The sequence below is a fragment of the Thamnophis sirtalis genome, unplaced genomic scaffold (assembly GCF_051295495.1).
Source record: "Thamnophis sirtalis isolate CommonGarterSnake01/CBP01778 unplaced genomic scaffold, rThaSir2_p1.2 scaffold_1, whole genome shotgun sequence".
Taxonomy (NCBI): Eukaryota; Metazoa; Chordata; class Lepidosauria; order Squamata; family Natricidae; genus Thamnophis; species Thamnophis sirtalis.
In genome coordinates, this window is record NW_028261381.1 from 98,795,880 (window position 1) to 98,819,651 (window position 23,772).

Here is a 23,772-nt window from a genome sequence, read left to right on the forward strand (position 1 = left end):
GTTGGTCTGTTCACTGAAGTTTATTTGATAATGATTTATACCAAGAAAATTATACCTTTGCTGATTGAGCTGATGTTACTTAATATTTCCATCTTATTTTATGTCATGTAAGGCTGGCCAATAGTCAAAATAATTTAATTTAATTTAATTTATTTTTAAAATTTCATTTCATTGGGCTTCCAAATAGTTGTTCACAATTTAATAAATATAAGCAATAAACAATGAAGGTGGCAACAAACAAGGTGTTAATATTTGGAATAGAATGACCATGCTGGGAACCGTTCTGCTCAACACAGTACTGCTTCCTTCCTTTTATCCTTTTAAAAATATTTTATAATCAGCAGACCACAAGCTTGGCAAGTATGGAAGGGCCGATAGTGATTTGGAATAGATTTTTTTTTCCATAATGAAGTGGTACTTTTGTAAGGTATCACATTTAGAAAGCTATCCTGTTTCACTCCGATAGCTCTTATTCATGTATTAAATCCCTATATCTATAGCTGAGTCAGTTTGGTTTAGTGATTTATGTACCAGACTAGAAACTTCAGTTCTAGTCCTGCCTTAGGCATAAAGCCAGCTGGGAGACTTTGGGCCTGTCTTTTCTTTCAGCCCTAGAGAGGAGGCAATGACAAACCACTTCTGAAAACTTGCTAAGAAAACCCCAGGGACTTGTCCAGGCAGTCACCAAGAATCAACACTGAGTCAAAGGCACAAATTATGTATTTATTTATGTTTCTATATTTAGTAACCCCATAAGGCTATTATGTATAGAGTCTAAAATTGGAAAAGGACATTCCTGTGCTTTGGAAATTTTTAGTGACTGCATTGTGGCTTCAAAACATAAAAAACCAAGGCTCACTGCAGTAATCATTGTTGGATGCACATCAGCAGGACTCTCCTATAAATATTGACACACATCCCTATGGACAAAAGATTGCATTCATATTTTTTTATACAACTCAGAAAGGGAAAGAAGACTAATACATAAGCAATAGAAGATGAAATGTATTCATAGGTAATGGACTGCAGGTTGCCTCTTGCCCTTCTTCCACCTGCTTATCTTCAAGAGAACAAAGAGGAAAAAGAAAAAAAAGAGGAGGGGGCAACTTGGGAAGGCCAGATGCAGAAAAGAAAACATTTCTCACTGGCACCTTGAGGACAAATTATGGGAATTGTCCCAATAAAGGAATGGGCTGAAGCTCCTAAGATAAATTCCTTAGGTTTCTATATATGAAATTGATTTAGGGATTCCATTGATCTAAAACCCTATTTTCTTCACAATATAGATCAAGGTAGCAACAAAAATTAAATACACTAATTCTAATGCAGAATTAATATAGCTGCTATTGTTATTGTTTAGTCAAAAGATGCTTAAGAAGTTTTAGGCCACAAAAATAACAACAGAGTAGATGTATGCAGGCCACGATCACTGGTTGTCTACTCCTGATTTAAAATGCCTTAGTTGCATCACAGTGTATGAAATGAGTAAATGCTGAATATTATCTCTATCTACCTTTTGAAAATTAAGTTTGCATTCTCACCCTAAATTTGCTCAGTGCTGTATTGAATGTGTTTCATATGAGGTTTTGGTTGATTTTAGTAGTGAAACTGAAACACTTAGAATTATTATGCAGCTTACTTGGTATGCTATCTAACTTTCTCCAGTGTGCAGTTTACTTACATTTTTGAAGCCCAAAGAACAGGGTGAAAGTTATGTGGGTTATCATGCAAAAGATGATGATGATGATGATGAATTTCAAAATCATGTTGCTTTAGGAAGTCTTAATGAGACTGGTTTGCTTCAACTGCATCAATTTCTCTTATTCCCATGCATGGTTGAGGAAACTGATATTTTCCATTTGCCTGCTGCTTGTCAGTTCCTGGCTCTTCTCAGGTTCGGTAGAGATGGAAACATAATGTGGAGATGGATGGAAAATTGAATCAACACTTCTTGCATATTTATTTTGCTCTAAAAAGCAACCCTGTAGATAGAGAGATGGAAGAACTTAGACTTAGGGATCTATCACTGGGTTTTCTAAAATTTGGCTTGGTGTTCATCTTATACAATATGAATGGAGAATCTCATGGAAATCAAGAGCTGCAATTAACTTGGGGTTGGCTGAGTGCTGAAATCCACTTAGGGAGGACAATGCGTGGGTGGCTTTTATTCTTTTGTTCATAGGACTTTGTGGAATTTAAAAGCTACAAGAGAGGCCAATAAAAATATAAGCCTTGGATTCCCCTTCACTATGTAGTATTTACAAAAGGTATTTCAAAAATCATGAAATATTGATTGGCATCTCACAGAACTATTTTTCTTTCTAAAACATTGCTTTAGTATGCTGCACAACATGCATCTCCTTCCTTCCTTCCTTCCTTCCTTCCTTCCTTCCTTCCTTCCTTCCTTCCTTCCTTCCTTTTCTTGTTAGAAAAGTGATACAATCTGTCCCAAGACTAGTGATAATATGGGGAGCAATTCACCTAATTTCAGGTAATCTTTCTAAAGTACTAATTATATGTAACAGCAAAAAAATCTTTAAATCTTTAGGAAAAAAATGTCAGACATAGAATTCAATTAAACTCCTACATAAAAAAAAGTGCTTCTTAAGAACACTCTCTTCTTATACGGCTTCTTGATTATGTATGGAAGAAAATTACCTTGATTATACCTTTGATGGGAAGAAAGCCTTCTAATTAATTTCATACATGGTAAAGTGGGGATAAGTTGCATCATGGAATGATTGAAATGTACTGAAGCGCCCTTTACCGCTTAGAGAATATGGAGAGATTGTATTGAAATGCCCAACCAATCCTGCAGTGATATGAATATCCATTGGGCTGAGGCAAAGTGCATAGTACTTCGCAGGCAGAATGTTCTGAATTCAAGCTCTGGATATCCAAGTAAGACTCAGACATTAACTGTCAATATTCACAATATTAAATGAAAAGAATTTGTGATTTGAAGTAGAAGGTTAATTACTCATGTTCCTGGTCCTGAAAGGAAATATACATTAACTGTTGAAATATTGAAATGGAATACAATCCCCTTCTTCTTAAAGCAGTGGTGGACAACCTTTTAGTCCAAAAGCCACAAGTCTATCATCCAAAGTTCTGTTGCCTCCAGGACTCTCCAAGATTATGATGCGGAAATCCAGTAGCAAATGTTGAAGACTATTGAAATAGTTTCCTGCTGATATCTGATATTTGATTTAAAACTATACTCTCCTCAGTGGCAGGTTGAATTGCCTGGATAAAGGAAAAGAGTTGGGTCTGTACCAAGGTTATGGTTATTTTTAGGGTAGGGAGATGACTTTATATGAGACCAGGAACATTTAGGGAAAAAAGAGGAAATATTAGAAGGTTCCTTATATGATACACATACAAATATACACATATTATATGCTTATAAAATACATCAAGAGTCAAGAAAAGGAGACAAAGGCTATTGTTTTGCGGCTTTTTAATAAAAAGTTCTTTATTGAACACAAATTAAAACATTGTCCTGGCAAAATCTTTGCCATACATACTAAGATATAACATTATACATTATAACCACCATTCTTATTTACAATTGGTCTATTCAGTGTTTACATATCTAAAAATATCATATTTCCAACCATGTTGCTTTGTTTTTATCTTATACATTTTCACTATTATAGTTTCATACATAATTCTAATCTCAATTCTATAAATCGTAGTCATTGCTTATTTTGGGTCTTTCCTGAGACAAAGGATGTTGTCGTTGTTTTCTGTATTGCAAATGCTGCAAGAGAGCATCATTTGGTAAACAGGGATTGAAACAGAGCTTGTGTTTCTGGACCTGAGACAAAGAAGAAGATGGGCAAAGAAAATCTTGGAGAGGCTTTTGAAAATGGAAAGACCAGGAGGACAGATTGAGTTTTAGATGTAAGATAGTGGAATATCATGAGTTAAACACTTTTTTGGCAGTAAGATAGGAGTGAGAAAAGTCAAAGATATTCCAATATCTGCATTTAACCCAAGGAGGGAAAGAACAAACCAAAATAAAGCATAAGTAGAAAGATGGGAAAGAATGTTAGATGGAGAAAATTAAATAGCCTTTTTGTTTTAGATTTATATAAACTATTTTGTACACACTAGGTGTAATGGCCTGTGAGAAAGAGACTGTGAGAAGAGATACTGCCAAGGGACTGGTCAGGTAAGAGTTAGCATAGCTAACAGATGGAGAGTGGGTGGGGCAAGAGGCTCAGAACAGACCCTCTCTAGTTTCCTGGGCTGTAAAGGAGAAGGAAATGTACATTCAGATTTGCAAGAGTCCATAAATGTAATCTTACAATAAAGTGAAATTAGTTCATCTGGTTGTTATTGCTGTCTGGTTAACCTGGTGAGGCTGATGTTAGGTTTTATAATTTATATTAGTTCACATTACTGTACTTGCCCAAGTATCTTATTTTTCAGAATAAAAACCCTCATTTAAGGCCTTCTCTACGTGTGTTAATATAAGATCATATGTTGACACCCTCCAAAGTAGCCACATGCCTAGACCTACAGACTCAACAGTAAGATATTATTTTAATTTCTGGGAAACAAAACCAGAGAGGATAATATGGTTATCTGTAAGAAGAAATTTTTTTAAAAAAATATATTAGAATGCTCTTTTGAAAATTAAAAATAAATGTTGGAATATTTATGCTTAATGTGCAGAAAACAAAGTGTAGCTGGTAGGAGGGATTTTCATGGATTAAACTTCACTGATTAAGCCCATTTCCTAGCTGTTTTCTTGGACTTCTTACACCAAACAATTGGACAGATTACCTTTTTAAAAGAAAATTGTTTTGGCTTTGATACTGTGGTAATATTTACTTTGTTTATTGAGAAGACAGAATTCAGTTAAGAATTCATGGGATTCTTAACTGAATAACTGCTTCTATGACTACATACCAATACATTGCAATAGAGATGAGAGGAAATGGCACAATTGTATCTTCTTTCTGGCAAACAGGGAGAAAGGAGGCCATGTAAGTTTGATTATATTCAGCAAGTTAGCACTATGAATTCCCTGATATTAATATAACATTTATCTGGGGATTTAGATGCAGTGTTCATTCTTGACATTTTAGACCATATTTATACTTTCTCTTAATGTCAAACATTCAGTAGCAATATCTGTTTCTGCTGTGACCCAATGATATTGCCTTCAACTTGTCGCCAACCCAGGACTGTGTGGCATAGGGGTTTTTAATGGCATGGCATGTCTACTGTTCTGCTGGTGTGAACCAACCACTGAAATGAGCAGAAGGGGAAAAGCAAGCTACTTTTGGGCTTGAAGGGCAGATGAGCTGCACGAGATCTGATGAACTGACTTGTGTTAATCAGGTGGTGGTGAGATGTTGAGACATCAGTCCCATTGATCCAGCCTGGCATCTAAGTGTTGGGGGAAGGGAACACCCACCTCCTCAACTTCTGTGGTTTAACTATCTAACTTAAATATTGGATAAAGAAGAGAGGAGAGGAGGGGAGAGGAGGGGAGATGGAAGAGAAGAGAAAAGAAGAGGTCTGTGCATGGAGTGAACAGGATGGCTGGAAAGAATGGAGTAGCTGGAAAGAAAGGTTGGTATGCAGAGCAGTTGTCAGTTGTCAAGAAAGGAAGAAGAAAGAATGGCTTCTCTGGAAGAAGGGAAGGCCCAGAAAGACAAGAGTTAGAAAGTGGACTTGGCTGGCTATACGTAGGTGGTGGCTTCACACAAAATTCCAGAGGGGAAAGCAGGCATTGGCTATGGATGGATAATGTTCCTGTGGTTGGGGAAGGATGGGGCAGAAGATCTTGAAAGAGATTATCTCCCCAAGGAAGAAGCAGTAGCTCTTCAGGTGAGTAGTTTCAGGAGGAGGCCAACCTGCGGGGAACATGCCTCAGTAAATTCCAGCCCATTCCTTTTTGGTTTTTTTAATCTCTTTCTCTTGTCAAACCCAGAAACAGTGGAGGGAGATAATGAGAAAAGAGGAAGAAGCAGGAGAGGTGGAAGGGATGGTCTCTGGAAGGAAACCGGACACTGAATGAGCACCATTAATATTTTCTACATATACCTATTGTCAATAACTGCTGTAAATAACATGGCTGTCTATAGTAAAGGACATTAAAGCTTCCACTGTCTTGTTTTTCTGTATCAATTGCTACCCTTGCAAAACAACCCACCTCCAGTTCAAAGAGAACCCTGTCACACTGTGACAGAGTGAGACAACTTTAAGTCTACCATAACTGTACTGGTGTTAAAGAAGTATTTTCTCCCTTATTCTAACAGAAGCCAGGTGACTAGCAGTGCCTGCTAACAGAAGCAATAGAGCAGGAAAAAAACATCAGAAATCAGGATAGCAAATGTTATGCTGATACAGTTTTCTGCCAGCTCAGGGATGGATAAATAGTATTTGGCTGTGGGAAAGCACATAAGCAAAGTATCCAAGCAACTATGAACCTCATGGTTCAATACTCTGTAGAAATGTGTGACCCGTGTCTCTACAACATCATAGCTGTGGCAAAGAGGGGCATAGTTGCCCACCTTCCTCATTTGGCAGGTTTTTCAGACATTCATTCATGCCCTAATAACACCATGAAGAGCCTATTGCAACACAGACACAACATGGGGCTGCCCTTGCAGACCACAGAAAATTCATAGCTGATTCAGAATGCACAGGGTAGGCAGTGACAGGCATGCAGTGTATGTCTGAAAGCTACAAAAGTTATTTTCAGAACTTAATTTAGTGACCTCCAGCTGTGTATGTTTGCAACTTCCAAAGTTTCGATCCAACATTTTCAAGTTTAGAGAAAATTGTTTTAAATTTTGTTACAAACCACAGTTCAAAGTACACTAATTTCTGACATTGTGCTTCATTATTTTTAAATGGTCAAATATTCATCTTTACAAAGTTCTAAGTCTGAAACAATTTAATCTTTGTTTAATTGTGTTTCATTTGATTTTGTATTTGGAAAATTCAGCAACTTTTTAAATGTACCCTTCCTTTAAAAACAAGGTGATATGGGATTGCATGATCAAACCTGGAATAATGACTCCATAACTAATATCATGGAAAGGGAAAAAACGTGAAATATTTTAGGTGCATAGCAGATTAATGATTGGTTTTAGAGATTTAGAGATAATGCTGTTTGAAAGAGCATAATGTTTTTGAACAAATAAATGTAAATGTCAGTGAAGGCACTGTGCCTGTGTAATAATGATTAATATTGATCACTACCTTTGCTGATTTCCAGCTATGAAGGTCAAATAAGTCATAATAGAAGAAGCACATTATTTGAAATGCTCATACATCAAAAATTTGGAAGCAATTGTATACCTATTTGAGAACGCTTGGGGGTGCTGTTGCATCATGGTTGGAGAAATACCTGCCTAAGTTCTGCAGAAATCATTCCTTTAACAAAATTGATGAAGTACAAAGCAGGGTTTAACCAGAGAACAGTAGACCTGAACAATGTGTGTTTCACTGACTGTGTCTTTGACCAAAAAACATAGAGGTAGACGGGGAAAGCAATACATTTCCTTTAAAAAAAAAAACCCCAAACAAACAAAAAGTCAAGTAGGATATATCAACAGCAATGTATTACTGAAGTACATCGAATTCACCCCAACTCGGACTGAAGGTGGTGTAGAAGAAGGAAAAAAGCAAGCCAGAATCTGGCTAATTAGGCTTGCTCTACCAAAATAACACCATCTGGCTGAGGAACCATATTGTGTAATAAAATCAACCATCCAGCTGAGAAAGCAACATGAATATTATACTCACCTAAGGTAAGTCAGAGAGTTTTTTCCTCTGGTGGTAAGAGAAAAAAAAGATGGGGAAGAAATGGAGGTAGTGACAGGTTTTACTTTCCTGGGCTCCAAGATCGCCACAGATGGGGACTACAGCTAAGAAATTAAAAGACGCTTGCTCCTGGGGAGGAAAGTTATGTCAAATCTAGACAGCATATTAAAAAGCAGAGAAGGCTATGGTTTTCCCTGTTGCAATGTATGGCTGTGAAAGTTGGACCACAAGAAAGGCTGAGCACCAAAGAATTGACATCTTTGAATCGCTGGAGAAGACTCCTGCAAGTCAATCAAATTGGTCAGTCCTAGAAGAGATAAACCTTGACTGCTCCTTAGAAGGCCAGATCCTGAAGATGAAACTCCAATACTTTGGCCACCTAATGAGAAGGAAGGACGCACTGGAGAAGAGCCTAATGCTGGGAAAGACTGAGGGAAAAAGAATGGGATGACAGGGAATGAGGTGGCTGGATGGCATCACCGAAGCAGTAGGCATGAGCTTGAATGGACTCCAGAGGATGGTAGAGGACAGGAAGGCCTGGAGAAATGTTGTCCATGGGGTTGCGATGGGTTGGATACGACTTCACAACTAACAACAACAGGAGAACGAAAGGGATTTGATTCAGGTTCCAGGCCTGCTGTGAACTGTGTCTTCCTTTTTCAGAAGTGTTTCTTTTTAGAGAGAAGCTTCTCCTTAAGGTAAGGTTGCAAAATTGCTTGGAAAAGTTCCTTGGTGAGCTGTTTAGCACCTTTCAGTGAAGGAACCACCAAGCAGAACAGGATTCAACATAGGCTGGCTGAGTGGCTTGAATAGAAAGTTCAGGCTGCTTTTTATGAACATAGCCTGCTGAACAAAGCAGTTGAAGGATTCATTTTGAGGCTGTTGGAAGGAAAATCCATCTGGTTCTTCCAAGCTGGGAGGAAGGCCCTGGGAATAAAATGTAGGCTGATTGGAAAAAAAAGTAGATTTATTGATGAACAGAATCACAACATGTAGTTCTGGGGCAGCTAACCAAATGGTTTGGTTTTAAATGGGCCTTTGTACACGTTATAGCATTTAGTAATCTGGAGGCTTGTTTTCTGTGTTTTTATTATTTGATTGGTTTTACTTGTTTCACAAAGGCCCAGGATGTGTCTTAATTATCAGCTACCTGAACCTAATCCTGTCAGGCATGTTCAATTAATGTTATCCTATCTATTGCCTCTAGCCTGCCTTTCTTAAGGGACAGGTATTGTTCCCACATTTCTCAATGTCCTGTCCTTGATCCCACCACCCTAAAGATGTTTCATTTGTGAATAGGCACATTGAAAAAAAGACTGGGGTTGCTTTCTAGAACTGGGGACTGCTTTATATCCCTAAGAATATGTTTCTCCATTCCTCCTTTGGGGAAATATAATATTATGTTTCTTTTAATATTTCCCAAAATATTTCATTCTTCAAGGTGGGGGGAATTCTGACATGGTGGAAAAGTGAAGGCAAGAGGAAGACATCTTCTGAGCCCCAATTTCAAGCCTCAAAGTGATTTAAGGGGAAGTCAATTTGACATGGATGCCAGTAGGCTACAAAAAGGGATTTTATTTGGAGTCCATAACCTTCATTGCTTTTGTCAAAATTAGGATTTCCTTCCTCTTGAGTTTTGTGGTTTTCTGAAATTTCATCTTACCTAGGTACTTGATGTTCACCACAGTGATGTTATTCTAAAAGTCCCCGCGGACCACATTACTTTTCGTCATATGTTTATTGAATGTAGGGAATTTAAAAGAAAATGTTTCTATTTAATCTGTCTATGTCTTGCAGCTGCTAAAAACAAAGTGATCTGCATGTCATTGAAAACCAAAACCAAAACTACACATCATTATAGCAATGCTGACTGATTTCTCATCTCTTCCTTAGGTTTCTGTCCCTGTTTGTTATCTAGCAAATTCACTTTCTGGTGCTTTCTTTAGAGGCAGTGGATATTTTGAGGAAATCTCAGGCAAGTTACTTCAAGATAGTCCATACCACTATAGCATGGGTGTCAAACTTAATCGTGTCTCATGACGTATTGTGATGTATTGTGACATTTTCTTTTTGCCTTTGTGGACATGGGTTGGGCATGGCCTGCACATGATGCATCTGGCCCATGGGCTGCCAGTTTGACAGCACTGCTTATAAGTAGGTTTTATTTATTAATTATATTATTTCTGCCATAGATATGTTCTGTTTATTAAAGATTAATAGGACTACTGGGATAGTAGGACAGAAGTAGATGCTGAGATAGATGTATCTTTCTGAGCATTCTCAGGAAGTACAGCCTCTTCTGTGCCTTCTTCGCAAACATGTTAGCATTCATAGTCCATGAGAGGTCCTCCGAGATATAAATGCCCAGAAATTTAAAACTACGAACCCCTCCCTCTCCTCGTCATTAATATACAATGGTAAGTGTACATCTCTCTTCCTCCTGAAGTCAATTATAAGTTCTTTAGGTTTTTTTGGGTGTTAAATGTAAGATTATTTTCTTTACACCACAATGTCCTTGTGGTGTAAAGGCCTTACACTGCTTATTCATATATAAATATTTAATAATAACCACTGTAATTGTGTATTTGACTTATTGGAAACATAATTCAGATGTTCCTGCATATCCTGTTTTCCTTTTGTTAGTTATAATAGTGGGACTCTGGTCAGCCATTCCCAAAATCTATCTTAGACAAAACAGAGCTTCTTCAATAGGAAAATATTTTTATATTTATTGGCATAGCTTGATATTTAAGAACAATCAATACCTATATGCAACAGACTTGAGGAATAAACAAACACTAATGTCAGATTTTTGAACAGGGTCATTATAAATAATAGCTATGTTCACCAGTGCTGAGTCTACACTGAAGAAATCAAGATCATTTTGAAAAATACTTTATTTTGAGTTGTTGTATGATCTAAATTCATAGACTCCATTTTTTCTTATCAATGGGCCCAAAGTATGAAATGATAGATTTAGTTACGTGCTATCACCTGGTGGAACTATCTGTAAATCAGCTGGACTGTTCTGCTCCAGATTGCAAAATGACTCATCCCTTTTTCAAACCAATCATAATCTTCTAGCAGTGCTCTCTCATATTTTGAATTAACAGGCTTTCCACATATTTAGATACTATAAGGCAGGAGAAATATGAGAGAAAACCTGCTTATCCTGAAATGAGATATCATCATCCTTTTTCAGAAGTATCAATATAAAATTCTCTCATACTGTATATTCTTATCATGATGGAAGAAATAAGCATTGAGCAAGTTAAATGAAAATCTTCAACAAAGCACAAGATATATTTTCTGATGCTCATGCCATAAGATTAGAGGAACCAACAAGAGTTATGCAATGCATTTGGACACTCTAACCTGACACAATCACATAATTCATATCATCACCACCATTATGCATAGCTAATCAGATCAGCAGACTCAACCTTTATGGGTAGATAACTTAAGAACAGTTGTAGCAGTTGAGCTAGTATGCTCAAGAGTTAGTGAAACATCAACCCATACACCACATTTGAAAGACTCTAACACACACAAACAGACAGACACACAAACACACATTGCAGTAATTACAAAATCCAATACAGTCTTGAAGTGTTTTATCAGGACAATTACATTCAGAAGGTAGCAATTCTAGAATGTGATGTCTAGTTTGGGTTCTAGGATTTCACATGCAAATCAGCCATGATTTATATAGCACCTTCTAATTCATACTCTGAACAATTCTCTGTTTCTGAAATTTGGTGCAGCATTTGGTGCAAAGTACCACGTTAGCAAGCAGTGAGAAGAGGATAACCAATTTGAAAGATCAAGATACATAGTGATAACTGAGAAGTCATTTGGAGACATATCATTCTGGAGAGAATCTATCCATGTAATTTCTAAATGTCAATCTCAACTTGATAACATTAATCAATCAAAAGCTGAGAACAATAACAATGACTCTGAAACCCAATATTGTAAGGTTAGTTCTTGGAATAGGATGAATAACTTCCATAGATCTCAATTTTCTCCTATATAAACAACCCTTGTGGAAAATTTTGCCTTTAATGATTTGGTGGAATGATTAGCACCTTATATAGACGTAGTACTCTAAGCAGTCTTTTGATAGCAATGACTCTTGATAATTGTGATTTGATAGTATTGCGCTAAGTTATTGTCATTGAATCATGCAAGTTGTCATAGATATTTTACATGGCTTCATCAAAGGTTGTTCACCAAAACAACCTGCCTTTTCCAATAAAACAACACATCATCATTTTAGGCATAAACACTGTATTTTCTTTTGTTTCTTTTCTTCTACTTGTGCCAAACGGCTGGTAACATAATCCCATTAAACATACATTGTGTTTACATTATGTTATTTTCAATATTTACTGCTTTCCTGGCTATTCTGTTGCATTTTTGAGGATAACAAACTAGAAGGGTATTCATTTTATATTTGTGTACAATATATACACAAATTTGATTTGTGTTCCCAGGTATTAGAATAAATTGAAAATCAATCAATTGCTTTACTATAGGTCATAGCTCCAAAATATATATGAATAGGTTAAAAAATAAATCAGGCAAACTCTTTCTTCTGGCTACTTGGCTTTTGCTCTTTTCTCTTTTATAATTGAAATTTGAGTTGAAAAAAGGCAGGAAAGGAAAGGAAAAGTAGCATAAAATAAAATAAAGTTTTTGCATTCCTTCTTTATAAATGAAGCATTTTTCATTGAAAACAAACGTGCATGTGAAGATTAATTTCTTGATACTTCAATACAAAACCAGTTGTCTCTGGCTGCTTCCCCCTCCCCCTGTCCTTGTACTTACCGTTCATTCTAGCAAGATCTGTTAGCTCTGTGGTCTCAAACAAAGTCAAAGAAAAAAAATGTTTATAAGTTGTTTCATTATTGATAAAACAACAACACTTGTTATTAATGGCAAAATGATTCCCCACAGGAGTTTATGCCAATTTTGCTTAATAGACTGAATGGTTTTTGTGAAGCTTTGTGAGAACTCCTTTGACCTTGAACTTATTGACACAATGTGGTGTCAAGTATAGAGATAATTCCCCCAAGTACAATGCAATGTGTGTTGGAGAATTGTCCAAAGAAAACCTAGCATAAAGGACATTGTATAGGTTGGAATAATTCATATATTTTGTTTGATAGTATGAGCAATGTTATGGAGAAATAAAATAAAAAGTTGCCAAGACTAGTTGAAAAATCTTAAGTGATTTAAAACAATCCCAAGAAGCATATTCATCATTTACTTGCCTTTTGTATGTTCCTTTTTCCTTGCTGAAACAAAAGTATTGTCAAGAATATATTATGATGTCTCAGACTTCAATTTCTCAAGAAATCATATCAATACTGTGCAATTTAATATTATGCATATTTATACCTCTATGTTGAATGGAAAGAAGGCATAGTTAGGCTTTTTTTCTCAGGTTTTAAGGATCAATCCTTAGTCTGTTAATATCAAAGAGAATTTTAGTAAGATCAGAAAGTTAGGATAGAATAGAATAGAATTCTATATTGGCCAACTGTGATTGGTCTGGGTGGATATTTCAGAATAGTTGCAAATGTCACTGTTCAGATTTAGGTTTTAGGCTAGTTAGGGAGGATAAAAATGCTACATTTGCCAATAAATTTTGACTTAGAGGTACCTTGTCCTTTTCAGTCTCTAATGCAATATTATATCAATTACATTTCTTTATTATTCTGTAGTGAGATGAACTGACATTTATATACTCCCTAACGGCAAACCAGGATATCCTCAGATGCTTTCCAATTAGCCAATGCAAACAACTCACTTTTTAAACCAAATCAGTCATGAGTAGTAGCAAGGAAGCAAGTAAAATATACATTGTAATCTGAATTATTAGGAAATTCTGAGGAGAATAAAGACTAAGTTTTCAGCTCTTTTGTAAAGTTTTTTATTTTTCATTTTCATAACGTATTGTTCTGACTCCCTCCTCCATTCAGTAACGAAAGCCGAGACAAGTGTAAAATGGAATATCCTTTAATAACAAGACCAGAATCTCAGTGGCTGAAAGCCAAATAAACAAACAGATAAGGACCTTGGCAGCAAGTTCAACAAACCTTGGCAGCAATTCAGACTAACTCTGGCAGCAATCCAGCCTGCCAAGTTAGTTTCTCTTTAGTCCAAACGTTGACTTCTGCAAGAAGGGCGTGGCACAAGCAGTCTCTTTTATAGTTTGGAGAGGAGCCTAATGACCATCAGCTGAGCATAATTACCTCCTGTAATTACGTAGTTATTCTTGATGCCGAGTAGCTCTTCGACAGCATGCATCCCGGAACAACTCACAGTTGGTTTCTGGATCACTCTCCCTTGTCTCCTCCCCACTGATCCAAGGCTCAGGTGCCACCTGGTGGCCAGCCAGTCTCTCTGCACCCTGCTTGGTGTTGGAACCCTGTCCAGGGTCCTCCACATCCTCCAGGGCCGACTCATAGGGCCCCTTGTGTCGGAGTCTGGTGGCAGCTCCAACGGCTCCTGCTGGGCCACAACACGTATAATCACATGTATTACATAGCCAACATTGTATTGTATTATTAAATGTTTACATCAATTCATCTTACCATCAACTTCTCATAAGAAAAAGAAAAAAAAACACTATATTTGTGCGTTCACTTTCTTTTCCCTCTCTCATCCCCCTCCCTACCTCCTTTCTTCTCTCTGTCCTCCTTCCCTTCTCTACTTCTCCTTCCTCTCTCCTATTCCTCTCTTCCCTTTCCACTCCTCATTTCTGTCCTTCTCTTCTTCCCTCCTTCCATCTCTCCTACCCCTCTCTCCTTCCCTTACCTCTCTCCTTTTCTTCCCACTCTTCATCTCAATGGCTTGGGTATTTCAGCTTCTGAGCAAGCTCCATTTTATGTTGATGGTATTTATAGTTCTGACCTTAATATTCCAAACAAGTAAGCAAGCATGGATCCCAAATCCTTAACTTATTACTCTGTTTGTCTCTGTCTCTGTCTTTCTCTCTCTCTCTCTCTCTCACACACACAAGGCATAGATCTTTCCAGGTTCACTAGAAACAATTATATGGATAATTAGCATGGACAATGCTACAGTCCAGCCTTAACTCTCTTATATAGATAACATTAGAAGAATATAAACAGAAAGTACAACTGTCTGCTATTCTTTACAATGAAACCATCAGTCGGGAATGATGAATGGAATGATGCATCCAACAGAATCTTGGGTTAGTATCTTGTGGAAAGCGATGCGTTGGCTTGTCGATCAGCTAAGTTGGCAGTTCAGCGGTTTGAAACCCTAGTCCTGCATAACGGAGTAAGCTTCTGTTACTTGTCCCAGCTTCTGCCAACCTAGCAGTTCAAAAGCATGTAAAAATGCAAGTAGAAAAATAGGAACCACCTTTGGTGGGAAGATAACAGCGTCCCGTGCGCTTTTGGTGCTTAGTCATGCTGGCCACATGACCACGGAGATGTCTTCAGACAGCTCTAGCTCTTTGGCTTTGGAACGGAGATGACTACTGCCCCCTAGAGTTAGGAATGACTAGCACATTTGTGTGAGGAAAACCTTTACCTTGTGGGATGCCAAGTGTCAAATCTTGGCAAGCATATAGACAGACTTTCTCCATGATGACAGCCCCTAACTTTGTCCTTCAGGTCTTCTAATTGTGCACTCATTTGCCTCTGCAATTGAGTCCACCCACTTTGCTGCAGGTCATCTTCTTCTCTTCCCTTCTAACTTTTCCAGCATTAGAAACTTGTCTAGAGAGAGGTAGGTCTTTGAATAATGTGCCTGGATTACCATAATTTGACCCTGGTGACTTGGGCCTCTAGAGAACTCTGAGTTAATTTGTTCAAAGCCATTTTTGGTTATTGTGATAATATGTGGGAATGATCTTGACAGAGAGAAAGAAGACCTGCATACCATCATAATTACCTTGGCTGTCCATGATGCTCTTGGGGCCTCAAAGGTCAACATCCAGCTTTTGCTTCCATGGAACATGGAACCTCCAACACCAAAGGTCAAATCCAGCTTTTGCTTCCTTGGAATGTCACAGGAAATACCACTGCTTTCCCTGTACTCATCTTTGTAGGTATAAACATATCATAGCATCTGAATATCTGTTTGGTTGCTCTACAAAGTTAGTCTGTGATATGTTTCTTGATTGCTTGTTCTTACTCTTGATAATTGATCCTAAAAGGCAGAAGCAGATTGTTGTACCTGTTCTTATTACTTTGGTCTTCTTTATGCTTAGAGTCCCCATTTTTCACTATGCGTCTTGATTTTTATTACTAGAGTTTGGAGATCTTTTGAATTTTTGATTATTTGAGTAGTGTCATCAGCATAGCACAGACTATCAATGCGTTTTCCAATTTTAAATGCTCATCTTCTTCCAATCCGGCTTCTGTTAATACACATTCAGCATATAATATAGAAGACTACAATAGCTATAACAATTTGAAAATCTCAGCATGTAATAGAGATTTGGAGGCTGATGACAATAAATGAAAACTGAAGAAATGACTCATGGGAAAAATACAGAAGTGGATTTATATTTCTAACTCAGAGGAGCATATTAATATAGAAGGTGTCACTTCTTTAGTAACTGTATTATTGTTAAGGCAGGAAAGAGTCACAGCTGAGTTGTGGTACAATATTTTATACGTGCCCTTTCCAGAAATTTTCCAATTTAACTCTGTTGAAATGAGTAAAGCTCTTTTTAATGGGATATGTGCAGATATATTTTGTAGGACTCATGGCTAGTATTAACTAATAGAGCAGCACAATATTTTAGACACAAGAATATGTTGATCAAATCCCTATGAATTCAGACACATCTGACACATTACACAATGCAGTGGAATGCAATACAAAAGGAGCTAAAAAAAGCACACCATTAAACTACTCTGATCACCTTCAAGACTGGGTTTGGATTATTCAGTCCATGATACATCATGGTTAACACAAACTACATCTTAGGGTAATGTACAAACACAGCACATACATGTAACACGAGTTTCATATTATCATAAAGAACAATTTATAAGGTTTTTAAAACAACATCCAAATGGGGATAAAACATTATATGGATTGTTTGCTCCTAAAGTCAGAGGAAAGGGTCAGTGGTTCTCAACCTTCCCAATGTTGCGACCCTTTAATACCATTCCTCATGTTGTGGTGACCGCCAATCATAAAGTGACCAGATTTTAAAATTGGTTAAGCGGGACACCATTGATGGGGGGCGGCAGTGTGTTCTTGATTAAAAATTTTGCCGCCCGGCACTGCGGCTGAGGTGAAGCCGCCAAAGCTCCTGCTGGCACCCCACCCATGGCAGTGGCGGTGCTGCCTCCCCCTTCGCTCGGAGCACCTGAGCTGGGCACCGCGTTATTCCTGCCACCACCTCCTCCTCCTCTTCAGCTGTGCTCTTGAGAAGCCATGGGGCCTTTTGTTTCCTGCTCCCACCCCCTCCGCCGCCTTCCTACTGGCTTCCGCAGCCTCATGGCTCCTCAAAAGCATGGCGAAGGAGGAGGGGACAGGAGTAATGTGGTGCCCAGCTCAGGTGCTCCGAGCAGAGGGGGAGGCACTGCTTCCATGGGTGGAGGTGCCGGCGGGAGATTGGCGGCTTCACCCCAGCCTCAATACCGGGTGGCAAAAGTTTTAATCAATAACACACACTCCCATTCCATTCCCAGGCAGAAGAAAGAGACTCTAGGGAGGAGAGCTTGGCCACTCATTGGAAGGCATTTCAGAAGGAGAAAAGTAGGCAAGGAAACTTCTCAAGAAGTTCCAGAAGCAGCCGCTTCTCCTCTGGGCTGGAGGGAGGAGAGGAGAAGGAAGGAAGGAAGGAAAGACAGGAGGGAAGGAAAGAGGGGAGGGAGGCAAAAGGGAGGAAGGGAAGAGAAGGTAAGGAGTGAGGAAGAACCCGGCTTTCCTGAGAACGGTCTGGTCCAGGCCGGAGAGGGTGAGCCAAGAAGTTTAGATGGGACTTTGCTGGCAGTTGCAAAGCAGCATTGCCCCAATTGCCTTCCCCCAATGCCCCCAACCCTTTCAAAAGCTACCCCCATTGCCAGCCTCTCCCAACTGGATCCCCGCCTGCCTCCCCTCGGCTCACCCGGACACTACGGCATGGCTGCAAGGAGAGCAGCGCCCAAGAGAAGCGAGCAAAAAAAAAAGCACCTTCCGACAGCTAAGCCACTTGGCCCAGGACTGAGCCTCCTCCTCGCCGCGCTGCTGCTGCCGGAAAGCTCCCCCCACCCGAGGCCGCCGCATGGCTATCGTAAAAATGTCGCACATCGGCGCGCACACGCACAGGAGGGGAGGGAGCCTTGCTTCTTGTCGGGCACTGCGAGCGAGCCGAGCGGAGAGAGGGAACCCATTGCCCTCTAAGGGCCACATCAGGAATGACACTTTAGAGAAATATATATATATTTTAACGGCTTCCTTTTTAAAATTGATGATTCGGCGTCTTTTCTTTCTTTTGAAAAATCGGGACTTTTTGAACACATTGCAGGATATGGGACAAATTATTAAAATCATGACTGTCCCGCCAAAAGCAGGACATCTGGTCACCTTAGCCAATCATAAAATTGGTGTCTCGGTTCGTAAACCATTGAAAATATGTGTTTTCCAATGGTCTTAGGTGACCCCTGTGAAAGGGTCGTTCAACCCCAAAGGGATCCCAACCCACAGGTTGAGAACCACTGTTCTAGGTTCATTTTGTCTTGTTTTTGCAATCTTTCAGAGGTAGCTTTTTTTTGGTATGTGTGTCTTTGTTGTTTCCTAGTGAGTGCCTGGATTAGTCTCTGCAGTTTTCATGGCAAGGTTTTCTCAGAAGTGATTTGCCTCCTTCCTAAGGCAGAGAGAAAGTGACTGGTCCAAGGTTTCCCCAGCTTGCTTCATGCCTAAGGCAGGATTAGAAGTCATAGTTTCCTGTTTTCTAAACCTGGTACCTCAACCTCTAGACCAAACTGGCTCCCAAGTTTTTAATGACCTCGAGAGAATTTTGTACTTGAAAATATTTTAAGATGATACAGGATAGGAGGAAGAAATTTATAAATACTATTACTAAAAAAAGATACTTGGGATAGGTGAGATGATAGCAATTCCCTTTTGAATGTCGATGCTTCTCAACTTAGCACCCTTCAAATGTGTTGAACTAATAACTTCAATCTAGTATTAAGAATATCATATGGGGGACAGGAAGTAGTCTCCAGACTCATTAGTATAGTGTGATTAGTACAGTCATATGAAAATAATGCCATGTCTTTCCTTTTTCTTGTGTCATTTTAATTAGAAAATGGCTTGTTAGTGACTTCCCCTCTTTTTAGAGAAACTTGAGTTTTCATCTATAATGTTATTTTTGATTTATAACAGCATGGAAAAAGCTTTTTGCAATCTGTACTTGCAAACATTTCTTGTTATGTTGACGCTATTTGCAAGTTGCCAGTAACTCAGAGCTGCAAAGTTTAGCATGACACGTAAGCAATTAAGACTTAAGGAATCATTTGTGGCAAGGAATGTACCAGATAAAATACCGTGCGGTGTGCAAGGATCAATACTGGAGCTAAATGCAAATAGATTGAATGTAGACACCAAAATGGAAAGCAAGCTTAATGAAAACGAAGTGTAGAGAGAATTTTTTAAAAAGACATGTTCAGATGACAGTGAGACATTTGTAATATGTATTTACAAACACCAGGGTAAAATCCTCTTAAATTGGACTTCATAAAATAATCACCAGATGGGGTGGCTGTGTCAGCTGAGAATTTAGAACGCTCCCTTGTTGGCAAGAAGGAAAAAAAACCAAGAGGGGCATAATCAAGCATCCAGGAAATTAGACTATTGCTTCTCTGTATAGAATTGCCTATTTAGTAGCTCCCAATTTCCATAGAGATAAGAAAAAGTAAACTAATAATATCCTTTCCCTAAAAATGTAAGAAAAGACATGCTGGATCTGGCAGACAGCCCTTTTACTTTGGCATTCTCTGTCAAACACTGGTTAATCTTGTCAATTGGAGAAAAGCTGATAAACATGACATTTTAAAATTTTTATAGTATGCAGCCTGTGTTCCAAGAAGCCACAAACAGCCATCAAGAGGGTGGCCAGCAGGGCAGTAGGAAGGGCAATGGGGTAAACAAAGGTCAAGTTGTTATCTGCTGCTGTGCTAATCAAAGGCCTGCCACTTCTTTTGAGTGAATCCCACAGTTGAATAATGTATGGTGTAAGGAATGTCTTCACCTTTATTTTGAGTGGATGACCGGGAGTTGTAACTTTTTTGGATCTGCCATTTGTAGTCTTTGCAGTACTTCTGAATCAATGTTTCATGTACAAATTCAGAATATTTATCCGAGAAAAATGAGCCATCAACTAAAGATGTAACGATTACTGCTATTGAGGTTCAATAGTGCTATGCATTTTTAATATGGTTTCTCTTCTTTCTTATCCACTTAGGTGAATACCTAAATTACAATAATTCTTAGAATCAGGTACTTAAGAATAGTAAATAAAGATAGTAAATATTATGCCTTGTGGCTAGATTGAGTTTATTTTGCTGCTCTAATCATTGAGTAATACCTTCATAAAACTGAACTTGAGCTTTTCAATTGTAGGCTTTTATTAAGCTTACATATAGCATATTAGCTTAATAAAACCACACCTCTTATCCTATTCTTTCTTTTATCGATGGCTCTCTCCTGTGTGTGTGTGTGTGTTTTGTGTGTGTGTGTGTTTGTGTGTGTGTGTGTGTGTGAGAGAGAGAGAGAAAGAGAGGGAGAGAGAGGGGGGGGGGAGAGAGTAAAGTGATAAAATATAAAGAAAATCCTCCTTGGATAGCTTAATGGAAAGGGAGATAATAGCAATTTTCAAGAAATTTTGAAAAAGGAGCTAGAATACCCTCTACAATTAGATCAGTGGCAAAAGGGTATATTCATAGTAATACCTGTGATCTTGAGATGAAACAAATACTGTAATATCACAAAACCTTCTTTTTCATGCCTACTGGCCTCTTCAGAGACTATTTAAAAAGCAATTGTACCAGTTCTGTTATACTGAAATTGTAATAGGGATGAAGAACACTTAAATAATAGGGGCTTAGTCAATTAATGTTTAATTTTGCTTTGATATTCACGAAATTATTAAGGAGTTACAAAATTCACTCTTGTCTAAATATATGGCTGTGTTTTGAATTATATGCTAAAGTTTCCAACAATGATATTTATATTCTTCATGGAGGGAGAACAAAGGAGATATTTATTCAAAGACAAAATTAATCTGCATTTATACTTTGGGGTAAGGATATATGCTCAGTTTCTGACTATAAACTGAACTTTACTAATGAATTCAACAGAATGATGGATATTTTCTTCATGATATTGGTTTAATGGTTTATTTAAATACACTATCTTTTGTATATGTTTCTTCTATATTTTCATATTCCTTTTGCATTAAAATAAAAAAATACATATAATCCTTATAAGATATAGTGTTGCCTTATAGATTATTATGCACATTATTTTTTGGGGAAATAAAATATTAAGAGAGAAATGAGGAAATATTGCATGTCACTATCCTAGCAATTGATTTTTCCCCAGTGAATTCTGGATGGATGGCTCACTCACTAACCAGATGAAGAGAGCCATTCAAGAAGGACCAGGAATGAGTTATTGTAGCATAACCGCCTTTCTAAAAGTATATTCCTATTAGATTTCAACTCTAGCTCATCTTTGTGTTCAAGATTTATTCTTGTCATTCAAAAACTATTCTGTATTAAATTATTAAATATATTACTCTATAGCAGGGGTGTCAAACTCAATTTCATTGGAGGGCTGCATCAGGGTTGTGTTTGACCACTGGGGGCAGGGGTGGGCATGGCCAGAGTGGCCATGTCTAACTTGATGACAGTCATATTGAGGGCACCTGCGGTGGCCCGAGCACTCTGCCAGCAAAAACCAGCTCCCAAGCTCCATTTCGGCTGCCACAGCCTCCTGCAACCCTCTGCCAGTGGAAACGGAGTTTGGGAGGGTCACATGTGGCCTCCTGAGCTCCATTTTCACTAGCAGAAGCACGATGGGCCAGTCTTTCACTGTTTCCAGACCGACCCCGCAGGCCTGATCTAAGTACCTATGTCCTAAAAGTCATTTCCACCTAAAGAACCTCTTCCTATTTTTTCCTTTACTTCCTTCATTATTTACAGAAAGAAAATCTGCAGAATTGCCTCTTTCTCCCTGTATATAAAATTTTAAAACCTTCAGTTTTAAATTTAAGTTCTGACTACAGTCATAGGATGAATTCATGCATTTGCTTTCTTGCTCTCATACTACCTTTTAAATTCAAAACAGAGGCTGTAAATATCTTGCAATTGGCTTTTTCTTTTTAGTCTCCACTCTTCTGTATAAAAAAAGAATGGGATGGAATAGAATAGAATAGGGTGGGGCAGAGTGGGACGGGGCAGGGCAGACTAGAATACAATACAATACAATACAATAGAACAGAACAGAACAGAACACTTTGGCCAAGTGTGATTACACAGCCAAGGGATTTGTCTCTAGTGCACAAGCCCTCAGTGTACATGCAAAACAATAACAACAACAACAACAATAACAATAATAGTAATAATAATAAGTAATAAGTCAAAGAATTTTACAAGATTCATCAACAAATTGCAGCTTCCTGCAATAACACCAGCAGAACTGCAAAAAAACTGTGCAACTCGGAACATCTTATATTTTAAGAAAGTACTTGGTTTATTACCTAGGACGCTGGCAGCAAACTGTATCAACCATTAGTACCAGTCACTGGTATTTGTAATGCATGTTTGAATGTTCAGTTGGCTGAGTTTCATGTTTAATGAATAAAGTACATAGTAATAATACCAATAAGAAAAGATGGTAGAAAAGATGAGGAGGATAATGGGTAAATATTATTAGATATGAGACAATACTGTGGGAATCAGGTGTAAAGCAGAGTGATGGCATGACGGAAAAAACTGTCCCTGTATCTAGCTGTTTTGGCATGCAATGCCCTGTAGCAGAGTCCTGAGGGGAGTTAATGTCTAGAATGTGAGGGGTTTGTAGATATTTTTTCAGTCCTCTTTCTGGCTCATGCAGGCTGGTTGCAATTGTTGTTTCCTGTTTGGTTGCTGTACCCAACCAGTCAATTACTATATATAAGTGATAAATTATAGACTCAATAATTTTTCTGTATGAAAAGCTCCTGGGGCAGTTTGAACTTTCTGAGTTGACACAGGAAGAGCATTCTTCTTGTGTTTTTTTAATGATGTTTCGGATGTTAGATGTGTTGTGTGCTGATAGTACTGCAGGATTAGATAATACTAACAAATTTCTGGTTATACATAGCCTTTTTAAATAATACCCTCTAATTTGAGAGAGAAGTGAAAATTATGTGATTATTTTTTTTCAGGAATACTTTGGGATAGAAAAGGAGTCTATCACAGATTTTATGATTTTTTTCCCCATGTTTCTCTTCTTCTAGATCCATGGTAGATTGAATACTAGAAGGAACAAAGTTGAGTTTGTGCACTTCTTTTTCTCTTTTAAAAAATGTCTTATTTTTTAAACATATAATGCTGGAAATTCCCCACCCCCTCTTTTCTTTAATAATAAAAAAAATGTTTTCCATGCTCACAGTACTGTTCTTTATTGAAACTACTTCATTTTTGATATCTGTGGAGATTCTCAGTCATCCAGGTCATGGTTATCCCAATGGGGCTTTTTAAAGAGGCAACTGGACTTTCTGTTTTCTCTTTGAAGACATTTTTGCTTCTTATCTGAGAATCTTCTTAGAAACTCTAAGCTGAAGAAGCTTCTTGGATGAGAAGTGATATGTCTTCAAATAAAAAACAGAAAGTCCAGTTGCCTCTTGAAAAACCGCTTTTGGGTTCATTTTTGATAATTTTGCAACCACTTCAGGTCAGGTGGTGACAGGGTCAAGAATGAAAATACTGAAAAGAAAAACAAAATATTCTG